Source organism: Neopelma chrysocephalum, unplaced genomic scaffold (genome assembly GCF_003984885.1).
Source record: "Neopelma chrysocephalum unplaced genomic scaffold, ASM398488v2 Primary Assembly neopelma1_42b, whole genome shotgun sequence".
Lineage (NCBI taxonomy): Eukaryota > Metazoa > Chordata > Aves > Passeriformes > Pipridae > Neopelma > Neopelma chrysocephalum.
The window spans coordinates 2,516,023-2,543,676 of NW_020897701.1; the positions used below are offsets into that span (position 1 = coordinate 2,516,023).

Here is a 27,654-nt window from a genome sequence, read left to right on the forward strand (position 1 = left end):
TCCCCTCTGCCACCGCCCCCTCACGGCTCCCGCCCCGCGGGGACCTGCCCCTACCTGGCGCGGGCGGCGGCTACGGAAAGTTTCCCCGGGGAGGGGCGAGGCGGGCTCCACTCCCTCTCCGCCGAAACGACCGGCTCCGGGAAGGAGGGAAGGAAGGAAGGACGGAGGGAAGGAGGGAGGCGGCCACCCAGGTAAATCGCCGTCCGCTACGGGACAGCGAGGCCGCCGTTAATCCCTCGGGCGGGAGCGCCCTCACGCCCGCCCGCCCCGGAGGCTCCGTCCCCTCAGGGCGGGCATCCTGCCCCGCGCCCCCCCGCGCCCTCACAGCGGGCGGCCCCCGCTCGGCACCGGCCGCAGACTTTGTGCAAGCGGGGACGGGCCGTGACTCAGAGCGCCGGGGAGGAGCCGCGACCTGCCGAGGAGGCCCGGCCCGCCGCGGCTCCTGCCGGGCGGCTGTTCTTGCCTCGGCGGGCACCCTCCAAAAGAGTTTAGGAGGCCCCGACTTTACAAGAGGTGCCCCTGTAACTAAGAGAGCTTCCTGCCATCTATTTCTCCCTGCGTGGAAAACCCGCAAGCTAGAAGTACCGTTTTAAATCTAGCCCGATCTTACAAATGAGACTTACAGGTAATTTCCCAGTGATGCAAGCCCAGTGATCAGTGGGCTGTAGCACCTCTCCTCTGAAGACAGGCTGAGAGAGCTGAGATTGTTCAGCTTGGAGAGGAGAAGGCTCTGGGGAGCCCTTATTGTGGCCTTCCAGTACTTGGGAGCATCTCTCTTATGGGGACAGATTGCGGGAGCTGGGCCTGCTTAGTCTAAAGGAGAGAAGACAGAAAGGAGGTCTCATTAATGCATATAAATATCTCAAAGGTGGGTGCCAAGAGGGTGGTGCCAGACTCTTTTCAGTGGTGCCCAGCAACAGTACGAGGAGCAATGGCCATAAACTAAAACATAAGAAGTTCCACCTGAAGAACTTCTTTACATTGAAGGTGGCAGAACACTGGAACAGGCTGCCCAGGGACATCATGAAGTCTCCCTCTCTGGAGACATTCAAACCTCACCTGGACACATTCCTGTGTCACCTGCTCTAGGTGACCCTGCCTTGGCAGGGGCATTGAACTAGATGATCTCCAGAGGTCCTTTCCAACCCTAACAATTCTGTGATTGTGTGATACTTAAGAAGGCTCATAAAAAAGAGGGAGAGGGACTTTTTATACGGGTAGATAGTGATAGGACAAGGGCATATAGTTTTAAACTAAAAGAAGAGAGGTTTAGATGAGATGTTAGGGGAGAGTTACATATTCAGAGGTGTTGAGTCACTGCAACAGGTTGATCAGAGAAGCTGGGATGCTCCATCCCTGAAAGTGTTCAAGGCCAGGCTGGATGGGGCCTTGAGCAACCCGGTCTAGTGGGTGGTATCCCTGCCCATGGCGAGGAGTTGGAACTAGAGGATCTTTAAGGTCCTTTGCAACCCAAACCTCTCTGTGATACTATATAGTTCTTATTTTTAAATACCTCACTGTAACTGTGATGGACTGCTGTGATGAATAGTTAAACATGCTCATGGCTTTTTTTTTGTTTTTAATGGCTTCTGATAAATTAATTAGACTGTGAGGGTTCTGATTGTGGTTCACTAATGACTCAAAATAACAATAGATACTGCCCTACTAGGGTAACAGCTCATTTAAATAAACGTATAATATAATTTACCAAGTGCAGTGGTGTTGTCTGTGAGCTCAGGAAACGTTCTCTCAAAATACTCTATGTAATTAAAGAATAATTTACTGAGTTTTCTAACTTACTCATGGCTAGGCTTCGCGAACGAAGATTTGGGAAGGGCTCTACCCATTTTTCATGCAAGCGCGTTGGTGGCTAAAAAGGCCAATACGAGAAAGGCAAGTCCGGTTGCAAAAGACACAGCAGAAAGACTCCTTAGATGGTATATTCTGCAAGGTTCGATTCTTTCTGCGTTGTCTTTTCTCCTCAAGAGTGATCCTGCGTGCCTTCTCAAAAGCATCAGCAGCGTTATAAATGGTCTGTCTCCAGGCCTCCCGATTAGAGGCCAGAGTGGACCAGTTATGGTGATCAATATGCCCGAGGCTGAGTTGTTGCTTCAGGGAGTCCTTGTATCTTTTCTTTGGAGCTCCTCTCTTGCGGCAGCCAGTAGCAAGTTCACCATAGAGCAGGATCTTAGGGAGGCGGTGGTCCTTCATCCTAGAGATGTGCCCTGCCCAACGCAGTTGCGTTCTCAGGAGCATGGCCTCAATACTTGTGATTGCTGCCTGTTCGAGAACAGATGTATTGGTCACATAGTCTGACCAATGGATGTTAAGGATTGTACGGAGGCAGCGTTGATGGAAGCGTTCTAGGAGACGCAGGTGGTGGCGGTAGATGACCCATGATTCGGAACCATATAAAAGAGTAGACAGCACTATGGCTCTGTAAACACTGATCTTGGTGCTTTTCTTCAAGTGTTTATTACGCCAAACTCGTTTATGGAGTTTTCCAAAAGCACTATATGCCTTCGCTAACCTATTGTCTATCTCCCCATCAATCTTACCATCTGAGGAGATGAGGCTGCCTAGGTAATTAAACTGTTGGACTGAATTGAGTTCTGACTGGCCGATGGTGATGTGGGGACGGTGGGGGACTTCCTGAGGTGCAGGCTGATGGAGAACTTCTGTCTTCTTTAAGCTGACTTCCAGCCCAAAGAGCTCAGCAGCCTCTGCAAAGCAGGATGTTAAACGCTGCAGAGCTGCTTCTGTGTGGGCAACAAGGGCGGCGTCATCAGCATAGAGCAGCTCCCGGACAAGATGGTTTAGGGTCTTAGTATGGGCCTTCAGTCGCCTTAGGTTGAATAGGCTTCCATCAGTACGATATCGAATGTAGATACCGTCCTGATCATCGAGGTCTGCCGAGGCCCTTTGAAGCATCATACTGAAAAAGACTGTGAATAGGGTAGGAGCGAGAACGCAGCCTTGTTTCACACCATTCTTTATTAGAAAGGGCTCAGAAAGTGTGTTGCCATATCTGACTTGGCCGTGCTGATCCTCATGAAGTGAGATGATCATTTTAAGGAACTTGGGGGGACAACCTAAACGTTCCAAAATCTGCCAAAGACCTTTTCTGCTCACAGTATCAAAAGCCTTGGTGAGGTCGACAAAGGTTACATAGAGACCTTTGTTCTGTTCCCTACACTTCTCTTGCAGTTGTCTGAGAACAAATATCATGTCTGTGGTGCTCCTGTTGGCTCTGAAGCCACACTGACTTTCAGGTAGAATTTCTTCTGCTATAGCGGGTATTAGTCTGTTCAGGAGTATTCTTGCCAAGATTTTGCCAGCAATGGAGAGCAGAGTAATACCACGGTAATTTGAACAGTCTGATTTAGTACCTTTCTTCTTATACAAGGTGATGATGACTGCATCACGAAGGTCTGAAGGTAGTTCGCCTAGTTCCCAACAGCGCACCACAAGCTCATGAAATTTAGCATGGAGTGCAAGGCCCCCATGTTTCCAGACTTCAGGTGGAATTCCATCAACCCCAGCTGCCTTGCCGATTTTCACCTGCTGTATGGCCTTGAGGGTTTCTCCTAGAGTGGGGGCAGTATCCAATTCGTATTTCACTGGTTGTTGTGTGATGGACTGAATTGCTGAGTCTTGTACTACACGGTTGGTACTGAAAAGAGTCTGAAAGTGTTCAGACCATCTATTCAGAATGGAGGTTTGATCTGTCAGAAGCGTTTGACCATCTGCACTGAGTAGTGGGCTTTGGACTTGGTATGTAGGCCCGTATGCTGTTTTCAGGGCCTCATAGAATCCTTTGTGATCCCCTGTATCTGCACATAGTTGAGTTTTTGCAGCTAGATCGGTCCACCATTTGTTCTGGATGTCACGGAGTTTCTGTTGGAGCTTGCTGCAAGCAAGACGAAAGGCTGTTTTTCTAGCGTGACAGGAAGGCAGTGCAAGATGTGCTTGGTGGGCGGTTCTCTTCTTCCTCAACAATTCCTGGATTTCTTGATTATTTTCATCAAACCAGTCCTTGTTCTTCTTGAGGGAGAACCCTAAGGATTCTTCAGAGGATTGCAGGATGCTACTTTTAATATGCTGCCAAATTGTTTCGGGAGAGGAAACTGCAGAATCTGTGGAATGGTTATCAAGCTTAGTTTGAAGGTTTGCCTGGAATCTTTCTCTTACTGTGGCTGATTGGAGATCGTTAACTTGGAGTCTTCTCCTTGGGATACTGCCCCTCTTGGGTTTGAATTTGAGATAAAGGTTGAGTTTACAGCGCACAAGCCGATGGTCTGTTTGACATTCTGCGCTGGGCATCACGCGGGTATGGAGGACATCGCGGACATCTCTCTGTCGCACCAAGACATAATCAATGAGGTGCCAGTGCTTAGACCTGGGGTGCATCCAGGTTGTCTTCAGACTATTTTTCTGCTGAAAGATAGTATTGGTGATGGTGAACTGTTGCTCCGCACAGAATTCTAGCAGAAGTCGACCATTATCGTTGCAGTTTCCAACACCATGCTTGCCTAATACTCCTTTCCAGGCTTCAAAATTCTTACCTACTCTGGCGTTGAAATCACCAAGGATAATGATCTTATCATCTGCGGGCACCTTTTGGGTAAGACAGCGCAGGTCAGTGTAAAATTTATCTTTTTCAGCAGGGTCAGCTTGGAGAGTTGGGGCATATATACTGAAGATGACAACGTGTTGCTTGTTGTTTAGTGGAAGGCGTAGGGAGATAATGCGGTCAGAGTGACCTGTCGGCAGATTTTCGAGTTTAGGGACAATGGAGTTTTTGATCATGAAGCCGACACCTGAGAGATGTTTTTCGGTTCTGGGCTTACCTGACCAGAAGAGTGTGTATCTAACTTACTAGACTCACACAAACTAACTCACACCTAGGTATGCCAGAGTTAAAATTTTCCAAGCTAAGATAAAACCATCATCCAAAAATCCAGTCAGAAATAAAACTGATCTAACATGAGTGAGGTTCCTCCACTCCTCCCCTTAGGAAGACTGGAAGAATCACTGGTTCTTGTAAAACATCTTGGCACACATTGAAACTAAATCTAAACTTTAAAGAGTGGGGGAAGCTGCCATTTCCAGAGACTGTAATTCCTCCCACACAAGCTGTTGTTTATTGGTTTTGGAACTGCAAGATGAAATATTAGGTCCACATAATTACTGCAAATGCGTGGTAAAGGTGCTCAATAGAGCTACTGATGTCATCTCCCTCATAGTCTGAATCCAGAATCTGTTGCCTAGATGTCTGAGCATGCATGTCTCTGTTTGGAGAGGTGTTTTCAACATTAGATCTGGTATTTCTTACCATTCATTCAGGAAGCAGCTTCCATGTGCTGCTGTACGGCCTGGGCATGGAGATGGGTGGCATTCAGCTGCTGTCTAGGATGGCAGAGCAGAAGCCAGCTTGAGAATTTGGTAAAATTGTCTAGAGGACTTTAGCAGAAACTGAGAGGATACTTCTGTGTAAATTGTTTGGTCTCAGAAGCATGGGAACCGTCAGCCAGCGCACAGATGAAAGATGCCCTTTGTGTGAAACATCATAAGCAGATCATTAAGGAGTGAGCCTCTGAAGCAGCACCTGTTACACATGCTGATATAATCTATTTCAATTCTTCTTATTGCTGCTCTAAGCATTTTAAAAACACTCCATAATTATTTTTACTGTGATAATTAGGTTGAATTCAAGATAGCTGTCCTTTTACATCCCTATCTCTTAATCATTTGATAAGCTGTTCTATCACACAGTTAGAAGAGATGGAAGTGTAAAGATGGCTTATCACAAGCTCACACTAATCCTCCTACTCACCCTCTTTGTTCTACAGACATTCTTTGCTACTAAGAAATACTTTGCCCAGGTATAAGAGTAAGAGGAATAACACTCAAACCCAAACACAGTTGACTGAGAGGATAGTTGCAAGCAGTAAAGGTAACACAAAGTTTAATGAACAACACTTGTCAGTCTTGAATGTTGTGTCATCAGTACAGTTCTGCAGTACCTCTAGTGAAGTTTAATAATTACAAATAACTTTATATGTACAGTAGTTAGAGAACATAACAACATGTATGCTCACACTTTCAGTCAGCAGTTTTACTCCACAGAAAGGTCAGGCTTTCTAAAGAAGTTCCAGAAAGTTTCTGCTTTCTGTGACCCAGGGGCATGCCTGCAGCATCAGAAAGGTATTTGCTGTTGCAGATAAAAATGGCCAAGTGTATCTACATAGGTAAACCAGCCAGCTTTTAGAAGAGATCTTGTATTGTAATTTTTTATACCATTTTCTCATGTTACAGATTTTAAAAGTGTATTTGTCTATAAAGAAGTGTGCTTTATGCAAAGAATTAAATTACAATCTCCAATTACTAGTCACAGTTGTACTACAAAGAGAAAATCCGTTAAGATAGAAATAGTTTCATTTACAAAAACCCAAGTCACTGTCAACAAACCAGAATGCTCACTGTAAATTACATGACCCCTGAACTGCCCCATTTAACACAGATTTTTCTTAGATGTGATCTAGATATCACCTCAGTAAAACAAATCTATACTACATTTGCTTCTTAGCAAGAAATCTGATTTCCAGGAAAGGTGTTAGAAGATAAACATCTCCTGTTAAGAATGAAGAGGAATATGGGAACTTTCCAAGTCATGTTATATGCTTTGCCACAGCCATTCTTCCTTATCTTCTATGAGCAATAGGAAAAAAGAAAGTTGCTTTAAACCTTCAGAAAGCTACTGCAGAATTTTCTCTATACATACCTTAAAACCTTCATACTAAGAAGGGAAAGCCCTGTACTTTAAATGCATATGAAAAATCTTTGGTTACTTCTACCTAAGCCATATATCATGTGAATGGTATAAACCACATTAATCCCTTGATGTTCAAAGATGTCCCCAAGCTTTTTTGAGATATGGTTTTGCAGATATTTTGCTTCAACGCACAATTTACAATGTAGTACCATTCTAAGATCATTAGTATGTATGTATGGCCAGTCTTCACGAACGAAGATTTTGGGAAAGGTCTTTTACCTTTCCAGCCTGCGCAATGGATTTTTTAGGTGAGACACAGCCTGCGCTGAACTGAGCCCACCCTTTAATCCTAAGGTTCATCTGCCGGGGCCAAGCAAGCTTGGACAATGGCAGTGAGGTCCTCAGGACGTAGGTTTGTTTAGAGTGACCTTCTCATAGATGGATGGCCTCACAGGGCTAACGGGCTCCATCTGCCCGGGGGACCGGGAATCGAACCTGGGTCGCAGCGGTGAGAGTGCCGCATCCTAACCACTAGGCCACCAGGGGTCCCAAGATCATTAGTATATGAAAGATAAATGTTATATTTATATGGATAGAATCCAGACACTTGGTTAGACTGGTAACTAATAAAAATATGTGTACAGATTGGAAATTAATACATTACCTTTAAGTGGCTGTGCTCTGGTGAACAGAAAACAACTTAAAAGATTCTGTAGCCTCTCTTAACTGGTATGTATTGATTTACCTGTTTCAAAACAACTCTTTAAATAAAAGAAAGTTTGTTTAAAAAGTTATATAACAGGTTTTAGTTGAAAAGACTTACCTATGGCTATTATAAATTATTGATTTATGAGACAAACCAAAATAAGTTCACTGCCCCTTTAATAAAATTATTTTTTCTCTTTAAAACCAGATTTGGTTATCTATGATACATTGTAAGGGCCTGACACTAATTTTGAGAATAAGTTAATTCACTGTGCTCCAAAAGTCAGTCCACTCGTAGTCTGTAATTTCTCATGTGCTGTAAAATGTCACAGGTCAGCACTGCTATCAAAAGAAGTAATCTTGCCTTCCTCCACCCATTCTGTCCCTCCCTACATTTCCATCATCCCTGATCTATGCAGCTGTTTAATAAATGAGATCAGTTCCACGGTCCAGATTAAAATTAACTCCCCCTTTTTTGTGGTTAACTTTAACATGGATCAGGTTTTTTATCTGGTTCACCTGCCACCACATAAATCCTTACTCTGGCGCAAGAGAGGGAGCAGCATGAGGGCAGGAATGAACTGGGGCAGTATAAATTAGCATAAAGAATATGTGAAGCTGAAAGTATGATTCAAAAATGGCTTTTAACAGATAGGCATCTAGAAACAACTGTGCTCTATCCTATTGTTTCTGAGGGTTTTTTATTTGAGAGTATGTACCTAAGGCACATGCTGTAATATAGCCACTGCTTATTTGAGAACTTGCCTTTGTCCTCTTCAGGTGCTCTCTTTTTCTCTTTATGCTTTAAAGACACAGAGCTGAACCCTGGACTTGTGCTGTAAATCCTTCAAGTTGCGGCTTTGGGGAGGAGGAAGGCGACTGACAACTTGAAAGAAAAAAAAAGAAAAACAAAATCCTTCCTTCTGACAGAAACAAGACCAAAACCTCCTTCCTTCTCCACAGGCTGCTAGTCTTACAGGATAGAAAATTTTTAAGTCTCTCATAGATTTCTTTCAGATTTACTAAACCATCTCTGCCAGAGAAGATCTATGTCTGGACATTCGCCAATCACTTACCTTAAGAATACAGATGGTGAATATTTAGCCAAAATATATCCATAGAAGACGAGTAGCAGTAGACTTTTTAAAGGCTCAGTCCTCCTTTTGTAATTACAATTTGTACTCCAAGGTCCAGTGGGAGCTTTAGCCAAGAACTACAAAACACATTTCTTAATGAAAATCAGGTTATCAGCATTACTCTGTTTTTCTGGTTATAAAAACTGCAATTATAGCAAACATGGTGTTTGAGCAAACAGAACCAAAGATACTCTTCCATTACCTATAACCTGCACACATGTCACATCATAGTCAATAGTGGAAAAACATCCATATTTTCTATCCCCACCCTACTCAAAATCATCTCTGAAAATCTGGATTTAGTAATTTAATTATGTCAGATTTGTAAAAAGAAGAATGTTGACAGTTCACCAGTAGGGAAAATTTCAGTAGACCGCAGTAGCACTGTTGCACACTGGCTTGGATACAAGGCCTCTCCCCAGCTAATTATAATGCAATCTACGTAAATTCCCTAGAGGAGCATTTGCTTATTAATACCCACACAGTATTCTCTGTTTCCATAACACTTCTCAGTTTTCACCACTGTATTGCCTACCCAAAGTCACACTTCTGTCTGCTTTCATAAAACCTTCTATTTTTCCTCCTGATAGACCACCTCTTTGGTAGACTCTAATCACTGAGCTACTGACAATGGGAAATAGGTTACCTGTGATATGGGAAATTCCTGCAGTCTGAGTTACACAAAACCTGTCTGCCAGATGTGAAATCAGACAGATTGGAATTTTGGACTTTCTTTTTGGTTTGTTCGGGTTTTTTTCCTGAACCCATATGAATTTGCACCTGCTAGAAACTGTTACTGAAGGAAGGAAAAATAAAATATCATACTGTACAAGTCCACCATACTCTGAATGGAACTACTGTCCAGCTGCATGTCTGGGAAGATGGAGAGACAAAACAGGCAATGAAAGATTGTATAAGTGGGCATGTCTCTCTCATATTACTTAAAAGACAATGAAATATTATTAAGTAGCATTGTTGTGTGAGTATATGAATGCTGATTTCCTCTATGAATAGGCCTATACTATGAAGATACTATGACAGGAGATGAACCTGCTAGGCAAAAAATCTATAGTAAATCAGAGAGTAATCCTTAGTAGTGTTTTGTTCCTCTGCATATGCTTTTTTGTTCCTTGCTTAGGTCTGGAATAAAGTGATTCTTCACCATTGTCAGATACTTGGTGTAGTCAGTAGTTGTTACTTTCTACTGAGAAAACAAGAGACAGAAATGAGATTTGCCAAGGAGGAAAGATTCGCTTTGCATTTCTTGCATAGAATGTACAGAAAAAAAAGGGGTTTATCTCCTGAAACTGAGTTAATGTTTTGCATTGTAGTTTAACTTCTCTTCAGAGTTTATGAGTGACTGTTGAGTCTTAAGTGTAAAGTACTTAATTGATAGTTTTTACTTAATATTTTGAAAATTTGCTTTTAACTTTTTGCCAGTAATTATTTTATTTGTGCCAAATAAATACTTAGTGCAAGAGAAAAGCTGGGCACCTATTTTTGTGTGACATTAAATACTTCAAGTTCTCAGAGTAGACACCTGGAGAGAGACAAAATCTCCAGTATGATATGACTTCCAGCCAAATCACAGACAATAAACCCCATATTTTAAGGTCCCTCCTTGTTCTGCAAGGTATTCAATAGGAAGTTTTACTGAAATCCTCAGCAATTTGCTGAATTACAGGTCAATGGCTGTTGGAGATTTGAGGTCAAATATCAGCATTGATAGGTGCCTAAGTTATTTGAAATTAAATCCTTTTGGGATTTTTTCAAAAGCATCTGGCAGGTGAGAAGTGCTCATTTCCCTTTGCATTTTAAAATCATTGGATAAAATTCACAGACAGCATTAAGATCAAAGAGCAGGCTCCGAGTCTCTTTCTCACCCTTTGAGAGCTAGTTCCTACCTGCCAGCTGGTACAATCATGCTCCTCATCCTTGCTCTTTCCAGGCTTGGGCTCTTTGCAGCAAAGTACTTTAGCTTCAAAAGCCTCCCTAGTTTCCCACTTTGTATAAATTGATGGGTAAGAAACATTGATGCAAGGAAGGAAAGTGAGTTTGAATTTCTTTGGATGAGTTAAGTCCTGCACTTTTATTTTGCAGGGAAATGATCTATTAATGTACTGTATCTAGGACCAACAGCAGCTCCTCAGCAGATATGTTCTGAAGAAAGCTCCCTTCAGTTCTTTCTAAGAGTAGTTTCTAGACCGAGTAAATAAAAAATATGCATTTGCAGTCCTAATTCGTACCCTCAATCTCCAGGGAGGACAGGACTGCAGTTACACTCTTGTATATTACATAGCCCTTCAGCTAGCCCAAAGCAGTTCCCTGCTCAGTGAGGACTTCTTGGATGGCCTCTGTAAGGGGCTTAGTTCTCCCCATGCACTCCATGAAGGACATGGAACTCAGGTACGAATTTCACTCCAGCATCTGATAGTTACGCATTGCCACCACTGTTGGAAGTCTGACCATTAACTGTCTTGCTGAAGGCAAAATAGAGAACTAGAAATAGTCAGAATTATCATTTAGGGAAATTTTCAGCTGCCTTTTTTAGGGCCTTTCTGTTGTTTTGCTTTTCCTATTTTTCCTTACATTTCTCTCCCCAAAACGAGATTCTATAGTATTCTGCTTGCATTAGGGGAAACTCACATGTGGTTGTCACCTACCTATGCAAAGGAAAATAAAACAAAACATAGTTGCTATCCCAGGAAAATTGGATGATATATTAAAACGTTATTAATTTTGAACATTAACTGTTACAGTTTGAGAAATATGGCCTAAATGTACAGCATGAGTTGTATACACTTGTCTCTGAGAAATCAGTTACAGTTTGCACTAATGTCTTGAGATTCTTTATCATAATAATTATTTGTTCAAGTTAAAGCTTGACACCCTTGTTTTAAAAAAATATCAATTCTAGGGTCTCTGTCCTTTAAGATGCATTCACTAGAAATTGCAATAATGATGGAATTCAATGTTTTTTATTTGTTAGCCCTGGCAGCTGTGTATTAGTAAAATAAATAAATTAAATAAACAGCAGCATCTGTTCCAGTCACTAGAGGCTTATTGCTGGAGTTATCTGCATCGGACAGGAGGAGAAGTTCTACCAGAGGAGCTTGGCTTTCCAGATCAGAGATTAGTAGAATCACTAGGAATAAATATGTAGAATTGTGACCTGTGGGAAATATTTCACTTGCCAAATGATGACGCTAACTAGTATTAAAGTTTGAAGTCCTCTAGCATCTATTCTGCATTATTCATATGAGTATAAATCCCATTATATTCAAAGATCTAATATGGTATCAGTCTGTATCTTATTAAAAAGAAAATCTCTGGTGTAGTTGAGAACCTAAGCCTGTAGGTTTTTTCTTTTAGTTCATTATTCTTGGATCCAGGATACCTTACTCTGTATGTGTGTGTGAACAGTATAAAAGTGTGTATACATGTATTTATGACTATATACATAATTCTTTGTGTGCATGTGGCTGTGAGTGGGACCAGATAACACACACATATGGCCATACTTGCTGTAGTCAAGGCACCTCCCTGTCTTGTTTGGATAAACTAAGCAATAAACACACTGGAGAGTTGTGATGCACAGAAAGTAAGACAAGGTGATCTAATAATGCCTTAGTATTGCAACTTCATGAATATCTCAATAAACCTGGGAGAGCAGTCACAAAGTAGGTATTCCTGTGCAGGTATCCCTATGCCAGTATTCCTACCCAAAAAGGTAATTTTTAAATGAATGTATTAATTTTTATTTATTATATATATTATATTTCATATATATTATATAATATACAATTTTACTTTATTCATTAATTTAATGATTTTTTTAAAATATGCAAAATAAATTCTTCATCAGCTGGACACTTATAACTTGCCAATTCCATGAAAATAACCTGGGGAAGTTGTATACAGTTGTAGGGGAAAAAGTGGCAGAATGAACCAGAATGTTTAATTTCCTTTATTGGAATCTAGAAAGTCAAATGGAAGTTGTTTATTGTGTTTGCAACCGTAGCCAAGAGTACATGCTAATAATAAATATTAAAACTTGAAGGAAAACAGAACTGAAATTTATGGACTTATGATGATGATGATTGTGCTGTTAAAGTGCTATAGTTGCATAGTGCACAGTAGTTTCAAATGGCAAAACAAGATTTCTTTGAAACTAGTTCTGTACTACGTCTTAAGCACTTCAGAAAATAATTTATAGTAGTTCATCTGTTTCAAGCTGGAGTTCACAAATGGGCTTCCTTTGACAGAAGTTGCTCTCTTCATCTCTTCTGGGAATCACAGAATCATAGAATGGTTTGTGTTGGAAGGAACCCTAAAGATTATGCATTTCCAACCCTCCTGCCATGAGCAGGGACACCTTCCTCGAGGACAGGTTGCCCAAAGCCCCATAACACTTGGTCTTGAACACTTCCAAAGATGGGGCAGCCACAACTTCTCTGGGCAAACTGTTCCAGTGCCTCACCACCCTCACAGTAAAGAATGTTTTCCTAATATCTAATCTAAATCTACCTTCTTTCAGTTTAAAGCCATTCCTTCTTGTCCTATCACTACATGCTCTTACAAAAAATCCCTCTCCAGCTCTCTTGTAGGACTTCTTTAGGTACTGGAAGGCTGCTATAAGGTCTACCCAGAGCCTTCTCTTCTCTAGCACAAAGAACCCCAGCTCTCAGCCTGTCTTCATAGGAGACCTGCTCCAACCCTCTGATCATCTTCACGGCCCTCCTCTGGACTCACTCCAACAGGTCCACATCCTTCTTGTGTTCCCCACCTCATTCCGCACCTTCTTCTGGTTCAATTGTAGCAATCGGAGACTAATAGAAACACACAATCCTTCAGGTTGAAGAGATCTCTGGAGGCCACCTTGGCCAAAACCCTGCTCAGAGCAGGACCAAATAAATCAGGTTGCTCAAGCCTTTTTCTAGCCCAGCTTCAAATGTTTCCAAGGGTGGAGATTCCACAACCTCTCTGGGCCCTTGTCCCAGTATTGGACTGACCACATGGGAAGTCATTTCTGATACCTAGTGGAATTTCCTGTTTCCTATGTCCACTGCCTCTTGCCCTATCACTCTGCCCGTCAGTAAAAGACCAGAGCGTGCTGCTGGCTTACATTCAACTCAATGTCCAACAGCATCTCCAGGTCCTTTTATGAAGAGCTGCTTTTTACCCAGATGGCTTCCAGCCTGTCCTATTGCATGAAGTTATTCCACCCCTGACACAAGACTTTGCATTTGTCCTTTTTGTCAGCCCATTTATCCAGAGGTCCTTCTGAATAGCAGCCCTGCTCTCCAGTGGAACAGCCATGTCTTCCAGTTTGGTATCACTCAAATACATACTGTGCATGCAATCCATCCCATCATCTGGGTCTTTATTAAAGCTGTTAAACAGTATTGACCCTGGTATCCATCCCTGCCTGAAGGGCCTGCTAGTAAGGGACTGCTAGTTGGATTTTGTCCCATTGATCCTAGATGGTTTCCTGGGACCAGCAACTCAACCAGTTGCAATGTCTGGCTTCCTAGGAAAGGCAGCTGTCAGGGCCTTTCAATGCTTATTCCCTCAATTTTATTTAGGAGAGACTGTGCCATCATTATTCTCAAAGGCACTAGAGCGCTGTCAATGCAGAGATCTGGTTGCAGGTTTAAAGCAAGCGAGTAAGCAGGAGGTAGTGGTAGCATGAGGGATAGCTACTGAAGCCTAGGAAGAAGTCTCAGGATCAAAGAAGAGTAAATAAAATGGAGGACAAGTCCCATTATTGATATTGAAAAAGTACTCCTGGCACTTCTTTGGCTCAGAAAAAAGATTTTCTTTTCTGAAAAGCATACTCCTGGAGACAGAGGTTACTCAAGCTATTTTCATCCTTCTACTGTAAATATGTACTATTTGCTATTGCAGAAGATGGGATATCAGGCTGGACAGCCCCATTTACGTGAGCCATTATTGAGTACTTGACTCTCATCTCTTTTCACATTAAAAACATGAAATTATCAACAAGCTAAGTGGTAGTGATGTGGAAGTTGAAGGAAAGAAGATGTTGACTTTGTTTTGATATCCAGGAGAATGCTGAGAAGGTTGGAGGTTCCCACTTCCTTTTTTATCCTTTAGAAACACTAACGTATTGCAAGTAGATGTTACAGTTCTGGGAAGTATTGTATTTAGCAGTTCTCTGAAATTTAAGCACTGAATGTCAGCCAAGTAAGTCAGATGGATATGTGTGGGTAAAAGGGATATGTGGTAATTTGAAGGAAAACGAGTTTGCCAGCAAAAGCTTCTTCAACTTTGTGTGGAGGTACTCTTCAGTTTTCAAAATATATCTTAGTCTGATAGGTAATTTCCAGTCTTGCTGCAGTGAAAGTTGTTCACTTTAAAGTATAGTGCAGCCTATATTTGGTTGCTAATTGTTTGGCATTTCTCTCTCCACTTCTCTCAATTTTGTATTACATCTGGTGTCCAAATGACATAAGTAATATATGGACATCGCAGACAGAAAAATCGGGAATTGCAGCATGATGATATTAATTGTGTAATAAACAAATTTGATAATTGCAGCCATTTGAAGTAAAATTATAAATGGTTTATATAAAATAATTCTGGTATTAAGGATAATGAGCTATATAATTTAGTAGCACTGGGAACTAACTTCTTTAAAAGTTGCTGTGGCTAATGCTATTGTCACAGTAATTTCATGCTGTTAAAACTCCACCAGCATTAATGGAGTTAATCCTAATTTTCATCTACATAAAAGCAAAGAAAGCTCAGCCTCAGTGATTTTTTACGTACTGTTTCAAGAGTGCTCAAAATTTCTAAATCCACTTAATTCCACATAAAAATAAACCTCAACGCAGAGAGATCTAATTGTTCTTATTTCACATATAAAAATATATGGCAAACAACAAAACAATGAAATACTGTTCTTTGACATTTTAGATTTGCAATGCTGTTTGAACATTCAGAGGCTTTTTGAGCTGTATTTTTATCAATGAAAAGTCTGTGAAACTGCTTAACTAAAAATTGGCTTGTATTAATGTTATCCTGTCCACTAGCTTCCACAGATGAGGGAAGTACTTAACTGCCTGTATCAAAGGGAAGAAAAAAGCATTTGATTTTTAAGACATAAATCAAGTACTTCGTTTCATACTCTTTGATCAGTTTTGCTGACACGGGCACGTAATCTGACCCCTTTGCCATCTAATTATGAACCTCTTTCCCCTCCCTCCCCTTAGTATTGAGCTTTTATCAAGGCTAGGTTTTTTTCCCTCCAGGGAGTAGTCATGCCTCCTGCATTTTTCTCTCTAGTGTTTAGAAACCCCTTTGCAATGTTAAACTATTAGGAAATACCCACTTCTTCGAACATCAAGTACATCTTTTTTTTTGTTACTAGGCTGCCGCTCTATGGCCGTGCACATAAACTACAGCTTTAGTTCCACTGGAGTAAACTGTATTGGAAGAGTTTCTGGGAATGAGTGAGAGAACGTCTGGGCTTCATGTTCTACAATGAGAGTATGAATACGTTAAAAGAAGATAAAGGAAAAATCTACCACTTCATGCGTAGGCACCTACCAACCTGATATTTTAAATACGTTTTAGACAAAACCATTATTAATGGTTTTGATCATTAATAATGTGCATACTGTAGTACACTAACATAGAATTCACCACTGCTTGTCCTGGCTGTCTAAAATAATGCTAATTTGAATTGGATTTTCAAATGAAAGCAAAAGGATAATACTTTTCAAAATACCCTGGCCAGGAAATCAAGTAAACACTTGGATTGGTCCATGCCTGGTGTCCTTCATAAGTATGAAGTTTTGATGCTTTTGAATCTCTGGAATAACTAAATCATGGAAGGGAATCAAGCTGTGTTTTAAGTGTAGAGGTTTATATGTAGCCATACACAGTGCTTTACAAATGGGTTAAAAGGGCATTAAACTTTTATTAAGAATATTTTCACTTATGCAAGGTTAGAATACACTGCCTAGTAAGTTATGATATAAGTCACTGTTTTCACATCTGCATCTGAAAATGGAGAGGGTTGAAATTTAGCAGATCTGCCTTCTGGAGTACTGTGAGCAAGCTTTAGATTTGTCTGCCCACGAGCACTTCAATTTGAGTCCTACAGCGTTAAGACCTTTCACAGACGAAAGCTGTGTTGAATGTGTGTACTATTGTTTCTCATCCTTGTGCAATTTTGCATGTTTCCATTCAGAAAGTGGAATAAAAGCAAGCTTGAGATGTGTTCCTGCCTTCATTTTTAGCACACCCAAGTCGAGAGGAAAACCCCAAGGTTGGTGGACATCTAATTTCTTGTAGATGTTAACTTCTAAAGAGCACAGTCCCTGGTTATGTCTTGTCAGAGACCATCAGTTACTATCTAAAATATTGTAAGGTCTTCATAATTAGACTATTTTCTGTATAAACAATAGCTACAGACTGAAAGCAATCTGAAAAATTGAAGTCCAAAGCAAAGGAAATTAATTCGTTCAAGTGAATAAAAGAGATCGTATTGGCCAGAGATGCCCAGTAGCTTGAAACCAAGCTCAGAATTTTTAATATGTGTTTTCCTTTGAATATCCTCCTGTATGCACTCCTAGGTTTGCTGGAGGGCAGAGGAGAAGGAGGATTGTTAAAAATTAAACAGCTTGCTCTTACTAAAATAAAAATCCATCGTACAGTTAGCATTGATATAGGTGCTGACCTTTGGCCATGTTAGTAACTTGTTCCAGAGAATCTCTTCAGCATTTGAATATATTTTGTTAATGTAGGTTAATATTATAACAAGGGACAAATCTTCTTAGAATAGTATTTTCCAGGATACTCAGCCATAAGGCAATGTTGTTTTCTAAACCAAGCCAGCTGTTAAAAGTGCTAATTAGTTCTGCCAAGAAGGTAACAGTGCCTATGTCCTAATAATCCAAACTGTAATGTGTATTAAGAGGCTGTCAATGCAGCAGTTATGTTCTCCCATTTAGGAATATTACAAGAAAAATTTACTATGAACAGGAGATTGAGAAAGAAGTGGAGATCATAAAACAGTATAAATTAGGAGCTCAGAAAGAAATTGGACAAGAAACAGCTTGGGTATAGGAAATAAACGAGTATAAAAGGAGAGAAAAAATTACTTCATTTTATAAAGTATTTCTACATCAATCAGTGCAAGCAAGAGCAACATAAGAGGTGCGGCTTAAAACCATGCACTGAAGTTGCAAGTGACAATATTGAAAGATAATGAAAGTGTTTTCAAAGAACAGGGATGCTGACCAAAAAGCTAGAGGCTGGAATGCAAACAAAAGTGAGGTTGCCTGAAGCGTGACACAGGCAGCACAAGATCCTCCTCTGTAGTTTATTTGTTGCAGCAGAAGCACCACGGTCCCAAGCTACCACCAGTGCTGCGTACAAATCTGCCCAGTGCTGCAGTGCACCTTTTGACACCTAACACATGCAGCTGAAACTCTCAACTCTACCAGCAAGGCTAAAGAGTGAGAATTAGAGCATCAGACACATTTTCTGCTGGGTGGCACTGTGTCAGGTAGATGCACATCAAAATATACGTGCAGAGACGTAGAGCTAGCAAAAGCTAGGTTAGCTGTTGTTTGCAAGAATTAATTTAACTGTTGAAGGTGAATTGAACTGCAAACCAAACCAGGTCCTGTAACAGTCAACACAGTTTTTGAGCTGCTATAATAAACGGAATTATTTCCCACACATGATGTTACTAAAAATGTCCATCTTGTACTAAGTGATTTATTTTTCTTTTCCCCAAAACTTTTGGATAACTTTGTCACCATTTACCATAATTTTTCTCCTGTGTTCTTCCTAATGAAGAATGGTTGAAAATGCCAGTGCACTGTATTCCAAATATGGCTGCAAGAAGGCTGCAACAGGACTGTATAGAAGATTACTTATTCAGCTGAATTCCAAATATGAGCCATGGCTGTTCTCAAAATGCCAAGAGAACCATTGTAAACCATTTCTTTGGTTTTACAATGGCATCATATAAGAGATCTTTCCACCTGTCTGGTTTGGCTCTGCTTTTGAGACTGTGGGTGCCAAAAATTGATACGTTTTTTTAAAACACAATAACATGCCATCAATATTTTGCAAAGGTAAAAATGTCTTAGTATTACCAAGTAATCCTAATCCTGAGAGAGGGACCTTTTCTTCCTTGTGCATCTAAATTATTCACAAAGGGAAAAGGCCTTTAAAACCAATTCAATTTTATTGCCAAGACATGAAAGTATAAATAACTGCTTTCACCATATCTTCGTTTTCTCTTGTTGTGTTTACCAGAAATTAGTTAGTCATACAGATTCAATGTAATTTCATTATATCCAGAATCCTGTTGTGCCAAAATAGTAAGTGTATAGAGGACCCAAATGTAGTTTTCCCAGTTTTTCTGACCTTTGCCACTAAGGACCTTCATCACTGAACAAGCAAGGTTAGAGCCCTAGAGAGGCAGAGTTAATTACCTGCTTCTCCCATCCCTGCTGCAATGCTATCTCACTTTTCTGTATTTCAGTTTCCTCATGCATTGTTTTTCCTTCCTCTTTGTTGTTGTTGTTGCTGCTTTGGTTTTTTTGTTGGTCTTTTTACACATTTGTTGACACAGTAGGATATTCAGTATAGGAACAGTGCATCTAAAGGGTCCATATGAGCTGGAAGCTCTTTGTGTCAGTACAGTCACACTAATAAATTCTTCAGCTCAGGTACTCTAGCTCACTTTATTTCATTAGGCATAGTTCCTCACAGCGCGGCCTCCTCACTAATACTCTGTTTTAGTAGGGGTGAGCAGATTAAAATGAGCATGCTGGACATCTGCTACCACCCTTGCAAAACAGTGGAGGTCATGGTCCAATCCAATTAAGAACAAAACCCTAAGGGATACTGAAGTTAGTATTCCCTTGAGCTGCCCAGAGCTTTGCCCTCTCTCACCTCAGATCAAGTTTTGCATTGAAATAATGTCCTGTCTTGATTCTCCTGCTTTGTTTAATTATCTGTACTGTTTGTACTATTTCTTTTAATGTTATGTCTATTAAGCTACCATTTCTTTTCCTGTTGGCTTGACTGCAAAAGTCTTATCCTGAATATGCATGGAATCTAGCACAACCTCCAGGCAGTAGTGAATCTCCAATACTGTTATTTATAAAAGATATTTTGTGGACATTGTACACACAGTAGTAAATTTATTGAAGTGTAAAGAGAAAAATGGCTCAATACAATGCAACACTTCAGGAACACATTTTGATATAGCTCTCAATCACACACAAACATGAAGTTATACTGTCTGTCATAGAAGAATTGGATATGATAAATTCTGTGAGCAGTATATTAAATCTAAGGCTCAAAAAGCTAGCTACTTTCACAGTACCAGCTCCAGGAAGCCGGCTAGATATCCCTTCAGTCTTATGTTTAACAAATTGCTGTGAAATTACGCGAGTATTCTTTTCTTTCCCCTCAAAATACAGCTTTTTGAAACATCACCCTTTAATATTTTTCTGTTCACATCCCAATGGATAAATATTCATATCTCAGAATTTCTCACAGCTGGCAGAAATTGGCAATACTGTTGTTTGCTAGAAAAGAGGCAAAGGACTGAAATGGAATGGCGTTATTGCCCCATAAATGTGATCTCATCAAATCAATCTGCAGGTCTGGAAAATTCATAGTTCTTCCATCAAATTGCTTCAACACTGTATGTGTTTTGTGGATAATGTGAGGACTTACATCCCTGATCCAAATCCAGCTGAAGCTGGCAGAAAGACTGATTGTGATTCTTTGGAATACGCATCCTCATCTGCTGACACATATTAAAAAAGGTGTACAGAAATACCTGTGCCAGGCTCCTGTGCCTGCTTACAACACAAGGAAAGCACTCATATTTCTACTGTTTTTTTAAGCGAGGAGACCCAATCCTGATGTAGAAAGGATCCTGCCAAATTAAGTAAACAATGCAGCAGGGCTACAGGAAAATTTGAATACTACATGTCTAGAAGAAGGAGACCTGAATTCACAGCCTTAGGGGAGGATAAACAAGACTAGCTTTAAACCATCTCTGTACTCCTCTGATTCTGGGTTGATCAGCAGTCTGAACAGCTTCCAACTGGTGCTGAAGTTCTGGCTCTGACAGCTCTTATTTGCCATGTTCTGCAAGAGCCCTTTGGATAAACAGCCTTTATACTCCTTATGCTGCCACCAACAAGGACTCCACGAATTGCAGAACACTCCAACTATCGTAGCGGGCATAAAATGAGTAGAGCACATTTGAAGACATTTAAAGTGCACAAGAACTACTTCACTTTTATTGAGATGTCCAAAGTAATTTCTATGAGGCTCACTTGTCTGGAAGCACTGTGCTGATACATCTCTGTTGTCACTGCTCCAGTTCATCACTGAACTTACTCCCAAAAATAACAACAGAAATGCTGAAGACATGACATTGGAGGCTGCGGTGAAACCTACACAAAACTTCTTATGATTGGAGTCTGGATTATTGTGGACCATATGGGCTCATCATAAATGTGCGAGAATATTTATTACACAAAGAACAAATCTATAAACACAAGTTTTTATTGTAGCCAACAAAAGAGTAATGTAACTAGGAGAAAGGTGAGGAATTAATCAAATATGTAGCTGGCAGTACAAACATAAGACCTGTGATACCAAATGTAAGGCCAGAATTTCTGCGAAGTAACATCTCAGCATGTCTTTTCATTATTTTTATTTCCTGCATTAACATATGAATGATCAGTGGATGCTCGGGGCATTTAGAAGCCAGAAATAAACTAGAATGTATAGCAGTTTGTCCTGACCCTCCCTTTGCTACTGCCACCCCTTGCTTCTTGTCTCTTTTGCTTCCACCTCACTATTCCTTAAAGCTGCCTTTTCCCATTAGTGATCATGTCACAGTGCTTTACCAATTAAAAGTCTTACTAGATAGTCCCTCTAGATGGTTTCTGATTCTACCATTTCTCCTGATTCCTCACTAGCCTTTAATAAAAGTGATACTTTTCGTAGCCTCAGAATTTCCTGCTTGAAATAAGCTTCCAAAGTAGCATGTGTGTATCAGCCAGGCTAAGTGAAGACAGAGGAAAGTATGAGAATTGGGAGGCCTTTTAATACAATTTTAATATATTTTTACTATAAAAGGATTAGTTTCACAAGACTCTTGAAAAAAAGACATTAGACAAATCAAAAATTGAGTCCAATAGACATAATTTTTAACGGGTTTTACTTGGTTCAGTAGAATCTGTTTGGTTTTCTTTCTGAGGAGTGCTGTGAGCTTCTGGGTTTTTTTATTTCTTCTTGGCTTCTGTTTGTATTTGGATATCACTTTGCACAGAAAAAGATTGCCTCTTGGAGAGTTCAGTTACACATGCTGTTCAAGTGATCCTGACAAGGATGAATGGTAATAAAAATTGTCCATCCTTTGAATGTGATTTGGATTACAGCGCAGAAATTATATGTCAATATTGGATAGGGCTGTAGGGGGGCTATACACAAGAAATATAGGGTTATATGTGAACATGATTTGTCATTCCCCTCTTGACACCACTCACTCTATGGGTCTGTTCTTTATTTATAGGCAAGAAGCATGCTGACATTTCAATATTCCTTCAGTTCAGCAGTTCAGAGTACAGTCACAGCAAGAAAAGCAACACGTGTAACCATGAATAGCTGGAGATTCATTTCACTAGATTTTCCAAGAATTTGATTTTAAATTGAAAGGTAAGCCACAAAGCTAATTTTACAGGGCTTTTGAAAAGGGGAGGTCAAATTCTAGGATTAAAAAAAAAAAAAGATTTATGAATAGTATTCATAATGAGACTGGAAAAACGGCATACAAAATTCCCTTTACATTTTAGTAGTAATTACAGGAGACAACAGATGCTGTCCTGTCATGCAACATAATGTTTTACTTTGTTTAGTTCTGGGCTTTGATTGCATTACTAGGGCCAAAAGTCAATCTTAGCTTATTTCTATGAATTATGTCTCTGTTACTGACAGAAACAGGAATAATCGTGTATACACAATCAGATGCAAATGTATGACAAAAATAAAATTCATGCTATTGTAATTAGAAGGATCAGAAGGAAAAAAAGTATTAATTGAATTAGGCTTCAGTTAATTTAATTAACATGCCAGAGCACTGTGATCATGAGCGCATTAGAAATACCTTAACAGTGATGATTTTCCATCTTTCGAGCCCTATTTAAATATCTTTTTTGTCATACATTAGGAAATTATGAAAATTCATAGTTGTCCCCTGAAAGTTTTGACCTGGTAATGATGCAGAATGAATACAATACTTCTGCCAGTAGAAGACTAAGAATGTCAAAGTATTTCAGAGTAAATAACATGGAGATTACATCTTGCAAATACAAGATATTTTGGTATTATAAGTTAGAAAGAACCTTTGCAGTCAGGCAAAAAATCACTTCCCAGGGAGAATAGGAAGTGTAATCAGGCCTGTCAGGAAGTGTAATCAGGCCTGTACATTCTCAGAAGCCTTGAACAAATTAAAAAAAATAAAATAATCAGAATGGAAACATTCAAGGATATAACTTTTCCAGTTGTTAGCAGACCAGGTATAATGCTAGCATATTAAGCAGCCACTTTTTTTTTCAGCAAGATATTTTTCATCAAGAAACAAAAATAAAAGTCCTGATAGATTCAGAAATCTCTGGTTTCGCCAAAATTATGTGAATATTATTGGGCTTCAGTTGCTAACGACTTGCAAGCTGAAGAATTAATAACCAGACTTCAGTTGCCACCATACACTAATGAGGCTGGAACATGACCTGCACACCTAACCATCCACAAATAAAAAAGAAAAAGCTCAAGGCTCACTTACAACAACTGTCAAACTAAGGCATTTTCTTTAGTGCTAATCCAAAGATGGATGAGCCCTAGTGCTGCAGCAGTATATCAACATTCAGCCAGTGTAAGCACCAGAGTAAAACAACAGACAGTTTACTCCAGAAGTTCTCAATATATGTTTTCCTTTTGCTTTGAACATTTCTAATGTTTTGCCCTGGGACTGGATGATAAACCCACATTAATCCCCTTGGAAGATTGTATTTACTGTAATTGTGTGAGATCAGACCAAGGTTTTATCAGCATATTTTACCTTATCCTTTTGTACATTTTTGCATTCCTTTCTCAGTCTTCAATCATTGCTTTGCCAATACTAATTGTGTATGGCAGAGCTATCAACAGTAGAAAATTCCATATATGGCTGCACAGACGAAATGCACAGAAGAGAGTAACCCAAGCCTACCTCCTTCATATGCACCTCTCCAATCTGAGCAAAACAGAGGGTGGTCTATGTAGCTGAATTCTAGATCAAAAACTGTGTTTTAATTATATTTTCAATTAAATCAGAACATCTCACTTGTTTTCTCTCATCTTGAAGGAAGTCTGAAATTGTTTGTCCAGATAGAAATTTGGGGCATGATCACATCATAAATTTTCAGAATATAAGAATATAAAGCTGTGTTAGAACCCTGAAGGTTTTGTGGAATAAAGTTGTCTCTGAGAGAGCTGCTTCAGGGCTGACAGGTTGTTCCTGGCTCCAGCACAGTCCTGAACACACAGCTTTTGTAAAAGCATCCCAGAAACTGCTTCTGACACTCTCTTCCTTATTTTCCAGACCATTGAACTCTTACTGATCGGGAATTGAACACTGTAGAGATCCTTTAAACAACTTCTTGCATTTAGACAGCATTGGTAGGAGGGGAGTTCACAGTAGATATAAAAGATTTTTTTTCTGTGAAGCAGTTCCTGAATTGATAAAGTTATCCTGAGATATGCATTTAGGGAATTTTGTCCATAAAGACAATTTAGTTAGTCAATGGGAACAACCAGAAAGAGTGTAGGAAGCACAGATGAGTGTTTCTGGAATTCTTTTTCCCCTACTAATTCCTGGATACCACTTCCTGTCCTTGGAAACAAGAAAAACCCGTGTAAATTGGAGGGAGGCCATTTTTTGGAGAGAGGAGGACCAGCCCATACCTCCTCCCATGGTGTAAAACCCCAGGAAATTCTACCCAGGTTTTTCTCTCCTTTTCATGCTTTCCACGCTCCTAAAGCTTTTTGTTCAGCAGCTCCTTGAAGAATGTGGCATTTCCTTTGAGCTAATGAAATTGCAACAAGCAGCTGTAAGATTTGGACTGAATGAGCTGTTTCTCTGTGAGGAAAGAGTGCAGTCTCTTTCTGGGCAAAGGAATAAACACTGTGAAGAATAAACAGTGTGAGTTGCTGTAGTCTGAGGAAGGCAGAGCTTTGGGGCAGGCTTGAAGAGTTGCAATATATTGGCACTGGGGAAGAGTAGGAGTGACAGAAAAGATGCTACAGAAAAGAAGATGTGAGGGAAGTCTAAAAATGTTTGAAAATGATGCCTTAGGGAAAATCTGAGTTGCTTCAGTTTTCAGCTGAGAACTGTTGTGTACAGAACTCACTCAGAGATCAGCTAGTGCAAAGCTCTGATTCAAAGTGTGAGTTTGCTGTGAGAAATTTTCCATCCATGTCAGGATTTTGCCAACATCTTGTAAAAATGCTGCTTCATCAGTCCAGACTTCACTGGGAGCTGCAGACATTTGGCAGATGTTTGAGTTTCATTTCACTGTATCACAGAATGGTTGGAAGGTATCTGAAAACCATATAGTCCAACTCCCCCTGCCAAGGCAGGGTCACCTAGAGCAGGTGACACGGGAACATGTCCAGATAGGTTTTGAATGATTCCAGAGAGGGCGACTCCATGATCTCCCTCGGCAGCCTGTTCCAGTGCCCTGCCACCCTCAATGTAAAGAAGTTCTTTCTCATGTTGAGGTGGAACTTCTTGCGTTTAATTTATCACCATTACTCCTCGTCCTGTCACTGGGCACCACCAAAAAGAGTCTGACACCATCCACTTCCACAAGTGAGATAGAGGAAATTTGATTACTGTTGCATCATCACATTATAAACTTTAACTTTGTATATTTTATCATGTGAATCTTTTTCTTTTGAATGGTGCAATCCTATGATCATACTCAGTGAAAAAATGCTGAACCCAGTGAAAGTGTATGTGTGTATGCAAAGTAATGAGGTAAAAAAATATAGGATAAGGCCTCCAATGTTGCTATACTGCTAAAAAACTCAACATTGAATAATTTAGCAAGAGGTCATTGACACCAAAACCACCAGATTGCTTTGCAGTAGCAATGTATGAATAATGTGAAGCTATTTCTGGGAGTCAGAAAAAGGAATAATTCTGAAACTCAATTTTTCATCTATCTAAATAGTACAGATATCTCCTTGGGAGTTGTCAGCTCAGAAACTACAGTTCTTTAAATCAGTATGTTTAACTGGAGTGCACAACTCCAAAAAACCTACCAAAATATATTCTTGCAAGCATGAGTGTGAAATACATAAACCCCCTAGCTGATGTCAAGTCTTAAGCCTCTTTAAAGCCAGTATGGAGGTCCTGATGATGAGGATGCTTGTCATCTATTCCTGCACGGACAACTGGTGATTAGAGTAAGGGTTGTGGTATAACATTGAAAAAGACAAGAGTGATACTATCATGTAGGATTATTTTTCTTTTCCCATCAATTGCTAACGAGCAATGCAGGTCCTTCCTTCCTATCAGATAAATTGAAAAATAAATGTCTGAGTAACGCTGTCTTGCATCATGTTTGGCTGTCTGGCTTAAAATAAGCAGGTGTCATCCAAAATTTTTCAAGGGTCCGAGCCAAGTACTCAAAGCTATCAAATTGTGTTTTCACTCAACTTTTAATAAAAGCAAAATTGTTTTAAGAAGTTGTGTGTTGATAAATGTATGACTGAAACATAATGTCTGGAACAGATCAAAGTAATTTTTTTTTAACGTTGGAAACTCATAATATTCTATTTGTCATAGTCTATTTTGAAATTTTTAAAACTTTCACATTTAGAAAAGTGTTTTTCCATTAGCAAACACACATTAATGCAACTAGACTGTTACAACCTCATTAATATTAAACTTTGCGGCACTGAATTAGTAATTATCGTGCAAATATTTAATTGCAAAATTATTCAGTTGCTGGATATTAATGTCGCTTTGTGAACACTTCTGCTAAGTGTGAACTCTGTCAGTGTTCAAAACAAGAAAAACACGACAGAATGCCTGAGTGCTCACAGGTGGGGAAAGAAAACAAACCCAAACCAACCAACCAAACACACACCTCCAAATAAAGAAAAAACACTAAAACCAGGAGACTGCAAATTTTTGTATTGAACTGTGAAGATTCTCTACCTGTATGTCATATATATATCCAGTGAAAGGCAGTTTACACGCACTTAAGGACAGAAAAACAGAAAAAAAAGCCCAAAATCAGAGCTACTCATTCCTTTAGCCCATTTTAGTACTGTGAGAAACTCATAAATTTACTGCAATTGACAAATTTATGATCGCGGTTGACCTTTCGAAAATTCTTTAGCACTCTGTTTGCTGTCTTCTTTAAGTTTTTCCTTTGTCAGCTCTTTGCACTGAAGTGTGAACTGCAGCAGAAAAGCTGGACTCTCCTCCTGGGGTTAGCATTGTATATTCTTAGGTATTAGACTCACATGTGTCCAGTGTGATAATACTTCTTACATCATGCCATTGCCAGCTCACGTTAGCACAACATCAACACTATCCACTGATAACTCTGTGGTTATAGAGCAAACATGAACTTCAGGACTTAAACTACGAATCAATTTGGCTTTGACAGCCTCTCATTCTAAGAAGTGTTTTCCTCTGAACCAGCTCTTTTTCCTTCCGTATTTTCTCAGTTTCTTCTACTTTCTTATTGTGTCTCATCATGAAGGCACTAGAAACAAATATATTTATTACCCTACAAATGATAAGGCTAAAAAGGAGAATAATACTGTAAGAAGATGTTTATTAAGAGGACAGGAGAGGAAAGATTGCTTTTAGTCCACAGAAGTTGTAAAACAGCAAAAGTAACTGAAATTATTTGTAAAAATAATTTTAAAAACTATGAGAATCTCACTCTGAATACATTTTCC

General features: G+C 39.9%; 1 protein-coding gene and 1 long non-coding RNA gene across 5 annotated transcripts in view; one reads left to right on the plus strand and one right to left on the minus strand.

Annotated features, from left to right (window-relative positions):
- The window catches only part of FAM160A1 (family with sequence similarity 160 member A1), an 87,797-nt gene extending 87,362 nt beyond the window's left edge, over positions 1 to 435 (minus strand). For all 4 annotated transcript variants that reach the window (XM_027676926.1, XM_027676919.1, XM_027676923.1 and 1 more), the window contains exon 1: positions 55 to 435. The gene's annotated coding sequence lies outside the window, so the exon portion shown is untranslated. The remainder of the gene's footprint in view (positions 1 to 54) is intronic.
- LOC113964548 lies at positions 67 to 26,247 on the plus strand. The gene is made up of 5 exons (XR_003533220.1): positions 67 to 191; positions 16,010 to 16,176; positions 16,835 to 16,912; positions 22,208 to 22,350; positions 24,275 to 26,247. It is a non-coding gene; the product is annotated as an uncharacterized LOC113964548 (long non-coding RNA).
- The last annotated feature ends 1,407 nt before the right edge of the window (positions 26,248 to 27,654 follow it).